The 6,304-nt window shown below is 38.6% G+C and overlaps 1 pseudogene; it reads left to right on the forward strand.

The window, feature by feature from the left end:
• The first annotated feature begins 5,370 nt into the window (after window positions 1-5,370).
• On the forward strand, window positions 5,371-6,060 carry LOC141491519 (nascent polypeptide-associated complex subunit alpha pseudogene; annotated as a pseudogene).
• Window positions 6,061-6,304: the final 244 nt, after the last annotated feature.

A 6,304-nucleotide genomic window follows, 5' to 3' on the forward strand; every position in this document is an offset into this window, starting at 1 on the left:
CTATAAAGGTAAAGGCAATACATTGTCCTGTGACAGTCACAGAAGTATGTCTCTTTTAGCCATTGCTAGTAAGATTCTAGCCAGAGTTCTTCCCAAAAGGCTGATCCTTCTCCTGGAAGTTGATCACCTTCCTGAGAGGGAAGATAAGAATAGAGGAACAATCAATATGGTATCTGCTGCCTGATAACTCCAGGAGAAATGCCAGGAAAAGAACAGATGTCTGTATACAACATTTGTTGATCTGAGCAAGCAAGGCCTTTGATACTGTCATTCATGAGGGTTTATGGGAAATTATGTCAAAATTTGGTTGCCCAGAGAAGTTCATCAGTATTGTATGTCAGTCCATGCCTGGGTTCTGGATAGTGAACAGTGCTCTCAAGATTTCCCAGGCACCAATGGGAGTAAAACAACATGTCCTTGCTCCCATACTTTTTAGCATGATGTTCTCAGCCATGTAATCAAACACCTTCAATGAGGATGAACATGGTCTCAAGGTTAGCTACCACACTGATGACACAACCTTCAATTTGAAAAGGCTACAAGCCAAGACCAACAGGGAGGGAGTGTTGGCCCATGATCTTCAGTTTGCAGGTGATTGTGCCCTCAATGCAGCCTCTGAACCTGAGGTGCAACAAAGTATGGATCAATTCTCTGCTGCTTGTGCTAATTTTGGTCTAACAATTAACACCAAGAAAACACAGGGGATCATTATCCAGCATTGATTACAGCAAATGGAGAAGTTTTGAGAATTGTGGACACTTACTTTGGCAGTGTCCTTTCCAAGGAGGTCCATATTGACAATGAGCTTGACACTCACATTGCCAGAGCTAGCTCAGTATTTGGGAGGCTCCCAAAGAAAGTGTGGGAGAGAATAGGTATTAGACTGATTACCAGACTGAAGGTCTACAGAGCCAGGTGCTGACCTCATTGCATGTGAAACCTGGACAGTTTACCAGCACCATGTCCGGAAACGGAATCGCTTCCATTTAAACTGTCTTAGGAAGAGTCTGAAGATCACCTGGCAGGAAAAGCTACCAGACACTGAGGTCCTTTTTCAAATTAAACTGCCTAAGTTCAAGCACTCACAAAGGGGTCAGAAGAAGCAATTCTGGGATACCCTGAAGGTCTCATTGAAGAACTTTAGAATTGATTGTATAGCGTGGGAGACGCTGGCACAGGACCACCCAGTTTGGGTTGTCATCAGTGAAGGGGCTGCACTCTATGTGGAAGGCAGAATGGAAGCAGTTCAAAGGAAACATGAGATACTTAAGTTTAAACAGCCCAGGTGTTCACCTGGACTATTTGTGCCTGACCTGTGGTAGAACATTCCAACCTCATATTGATCTGATCAGCCACAGTTGGATACACTGTCATTTGTCTCAAACATAGTGATGTCATTTTGGTCTTCTTTGAGAATGAAGGACAAGAACCAGATCTCTATCTCTATCTCTATCTCTATCTCTATCTCTATCTCTATCTCTATCTCTATCTCTGTCTCTGTCTCTGTCTCTATCTCTATCTCTATCTCTATCTCTATCTCTATCTCTACCTCTACCTCTACCTCTCTGTCTCTATCTCTATATCTATCTATCTATCTATCTATCTATCTATCTATCTATCTATCTATATCTAGATATTTCTCTCTCTATTTTTCTATCTATTCTTGAGATTTCTAATATAAAGCTGTTGGCCCATATGGTTAGGTGGATATCTGATCTGAGTTATGAAAGCTCCATTCCATTTTTCCAAAATAAGGTTTTGATTCCTGCCTTGGTAGGAGGAGGAGGAAGGGAGGGATGGAGGAAGGGAGGGAGAGAAAGAGACAGACAGACAGTCATACAGGCAGACACATAGAGATACACAAATAAGCACACACCTACAGAAGAGATATACACAGAGACAGAGACAGAAGCAAAGAGAGAGAGAGACAGACAGACAGACACACACACACACAAAGGAGAGAGAGAGTGAGGAATAGGGGGGGAGCAGAGATAAGCACAAATTTTTGAATAGCGAACAGAAAATTTCCCAGAGCCACAGACATACGGAGAAGGTGGCCCCCACTATGTCCCTTGGCTACAATCCTAGAGACTATTAATAGTGGACTTCCCCCTCTCCCATCTGACATCTCCCTTTTTAGTTTACCTGAGATTTTTTTCTATTTTCCTAAAGAACTCATTTACTCTTTTGTATTTATTCCACTACTCCAGTTTCTCCAATTTCCATTGTTTACAGATTACTCTGGTAAAAAGGTATACCTACTTTTCATGACTGTCTTTTATATAACCAGTGTAGCATGCATGGTAGGAGGGGAAAGGAACCAGGAAAAATAGCTTTTCTTTTAAACCCCTAAAACTGTCTATAAATTTTTTCCTCCAATTTCCTGCTTTCCTTCTAATTTTGGCTACATTAGTTTTATTTGTATAAACCTTTTTAATTTAATATAACCAAAATCCCCCATTTTACATCCCACAATCCTTTCTATCTCTTGTTTATTCATAAATTCTTCTATCCATAATATCTTCCATTTTCTTCTAATCTACATTTATGTCTAGGTCTTAGATTCATTTTGATTTTTTCTTGATAAAGGATGTAAGACATTGGTCTCTGCTTAGTTTTGTCAGAATCTGGGTAGATTTTAAAAAGGAAGAATATTAATTGCTTACTTTCTGGGAAAAAGAAAAAATGACCAAAATTCTTTTACTTGTAAACTTGCCAGATTCCTTGGGGCCTTTTACTTAGCTAAGATCATAAAATCTTATTGGCTTTGTAAAATAATTTGCTAAATGTTGTGAAATTCTAAAATAATGAATTGGTTTACTGAAAAAATAGAATCCCTCTTCTCTATAAACACTTTGCCAAAAGTATATGTGTGTGTGTGTGTGTGTGTGTGTGTGTGTGTGTGTGTGTGTGTGTGTGTGTGTGTGTATGGAGGGACTTACAAGTTTGCAAGTAGCATAGAAATAATTTATATGACAAAAATTATGAAATGAATTTTTGAAAATTATAAAATCAAGTTACATCTTGAGTGAACTTAGTCTGCACACACACTCCAGTTTTAAAGATTTATTTTGCCTTAGGGATTAAAATATAAGACTTTTAAGGATGTCTTTGTCTGGAGATTTACACTAAGTAGCCAGTGTTTTTTGGGGGGTGAACTATTTTGAATGAACTATTATATGTTCACCATCTACATGGAATTCCAGAATGTGACTATTTCTTTAATTTCCATAGCCTTTCTTCTTCTTCTCCTTCTCTTCCTCCTCTTCCTCCTCTCCTCCTCCTCCTCCTCCTCCTCCTTCTTCTTGCAAGGCAATGGAGTTAAGTGACTTACGCAAGGCCACACAGCTAGGTAATTATTAAGTATCTGAGATCAAATTTGAACTCAGGTCCTCCTGACCCCAGGGCCAGTGCTCTATCCACTGAGTCACCTAGCTGCCCCTATTTTTAAAATTCTAATGACTGATTTTTATACCAGGATGAGTTTAAATTTCAGAAGAGAAAGAATAAGAGGATGTTGAGTGATTTTTTTTTAAAGCTTGGTAAACTTTGTATTGTTAACTGTTATAGCAGCAATAGGAGAGACATAATAGCCCCTAAGCTATGATTAGTGAAACTTGCTATTTGAAGTAAAATCTCTTGAGATAGTAATTTGATGTTGCTCTGAGTTTAGAATTCAGGTTTAACTATCTGAATGATCATTCCTGTTCAAGGTAAATGCCACAAGCTGTTCAAAGGGGGATGTGATCCAAGAAGTGCTATAGGCGAATGTCTAGGACTGGGGGAAAGTTGAGGTGATCTTACACAGGCAAAAGTAAGAGTATTTTGATTCAGTTTCCCCATTGTGTTATTTTCTTTTTTCAACAGGAATGTTTCCCTCCTGGTTAATCCTCAGCCTGGCTATGCTACCCTATGAGTAATGTGAAACTTTGTTTTATGATTGGCTGCTGGAAAAAGGTAACTACACTATTAGTGAAATCAAATAGATTTTAAGTTGCTTTAATCTACCAAATTTATGTTGTCAACCTGTCTCTTTAGGTATAGACTAGGAGGAACAGTCTTGATACTGTTACAACTCTATCCCTCCTTCCTTTCATAGAGAATTTCTCTAACCACAGAAGGTTAAATTGCTATTTTTTTAATGTAATGAATCTTGTTTGCTATAATGCCATGCAAGCATATGGTACCTTGTTAAGTTGCCTATTTTGATGTTTTTGATTAGCTCCATAAAATCTGGAGTGTTTTTTTTAACCATATGATCTAATTATTAGAAGGCTAATCGGCTTAGATTTTGTCAGGTTTTACTAAATTATACTAAGTCTCATCACTAGCAGACTTTAGAAACATTATTTAGAGAATCTCCACAAGGGACTTGGAACCTGGAGATAGTCAAGGAAATACCTCCATAAACCTGCCCTGATCCTTGTGTAGATGTTTGGGAGATGCACAAAAGATGCTTATAAGACTCCTGAAAATCATGGATGCTGCCAAACATGGGCAATGACTTAACATCCCTAAAACTACAGCTAGATTGGATTTATTTTCTTCACTCTTTTACAATTTTGCTTATTTTTTTAGGTGTATTATAGGCCTGTTATCAATTCTATAAGCTGCTTATCCTTTTGACTTGAACTGATATCTATTTGGGAATTATTAAAAATTAATTTTGATCCTATTAATAATTTCAAGTGGGGGTTATAGAATACTGCCACCCTTGGATTCTTGCAAGCTCTCCTCTAAGCCTGGTCATAACTATCTTGGAATAGGCACTTGTTCACCCAACATCAAGAAAAGAAACAGAAAAGAAGAGGTATCTAAGGGTTTAAGTAAAAACTTTATCTTCCATTTAGGCACAGAAGGACCAGGACTCAGAACTTACCAAAGTCCTTTCAGGATTTGATCAACACAGGAACAAAGGTAGCTGGGAAGTTCACTAGCTGATGTGCCCATATTCTAAGCCACTATATTGCCTACTGGGAGCAAACAAGACTGTAAAATCCACATTAACTCCTAATTAGAGTTAGATGGTCAGATCTGCCAATGGCTCCTTTTACATTTCACATAGTTAAGGTACTTTCAAGATGGGATAGTCCTTGGAGCAAACAGTTCACAAAGGTCTTAGGGACTAACACCATTGGTTTTGAATTGTCATCTGTTATGTACTTGTAGATGTTGGTAGACGTATCCAGCTTTTCCTGATTTACAGTCCACAAAATGAGGATATTGTCAGACAATGCTATGGGGAAATTTGTGTTCCAGTAGAATGTAAATTCCTTGAAAGAAGGCTCTATTTTTCTTTTGTGACTTGAAATTCAATTCAGACTCCCATCTCTTGCTGCAGCCATCTTGGATCCGCATTCCTATCACAAAATGCCTGGTGAAGCCTGTCCTGGACACAGAGCGAGAGGTGCCACAGCCCCAGGCTGAGACAGGGTCTGGAAGAGTCTGATAGTGATGAATCAGTACCAGAGCTTGAGGAACAGGATTCTACACAGGCAACCACGCAACAGGCCCAGTTGAAGCCGCTGAGATTGATGAGGAGCCAGTCAGTAAAGCAAACCAGAGTTGAAGTGAAAAGAAAGCACGAAAGGCTATGTCCAAACTGGGACTTCGACAAGTGACAGGGATTACTAGAGTCACCATTCGGAAATCCAAGAATATCCTCTTTGTAATCTCAAAGCCGGATGTCTACAAGAGCCCAGCTTCAGATACCTACATAGTCTTTGGGGAAGCCAAGATTGAACCCAAGCAGGCACAGCTAGCAGCTGCTGAAAAATTCAAAGTTCAGGGTGAAGCTGTTTCAAACATACAGGAAAATACACAGACTCCAACTGTACAAGAAGAAAGTGAAGAAGAGGTTGATGAAACAGGTGTAGAAGTTAAGGACATAAAATTGGTCATGTCCCAGGCAAATGTATCCAGAGCAAAGGCTGTCCAAGCCCTAAAGAACAACAGCAATGATATTGTAAATGCTCTTATGGAGTTAACGATGTAACAATCTGGGGACAAAGACATTTTTTCAGTGTTGCAGAGAAGATTAAATGCAACCTCATTTGAAATTTGTACTGTTTCTATCAATAAAGTTGTGGCTTCTTGATGGAAAAAAAAAGAAATTCAATTCACTGAAACAACCATACAATATAAACAATAACACAATAGCTAGCATTTATATATTTTTTAAGATTTGCAAAGAACTTTACCTATATTAACTCATTGATTCTTACAAGTGGGAGCCAGGGATTTATTACTTCCATTTCACAGGTGAGCAAATTTAGAATCAGAAAAGTTGAAGTGTCTTGTGGAT

The sequence above is a fragment of the Macrotis lagotis genome, chromosome 1, assembly GCF_037893015.1.
Source record: "Macrotis lagotis isolate mMagLag1 chromosome 1, bilby.v1.9.chrom.fasta, whole genome shotgun sequence".
In the NCBI taxonomy this organism is placed as follows: domain Eukaryota; kingdom Metazoa; phylum Chordata; class Mammalia; order Peramelemorphia; family Peramelidae; genus Macrotis; species Macrotis lagotis.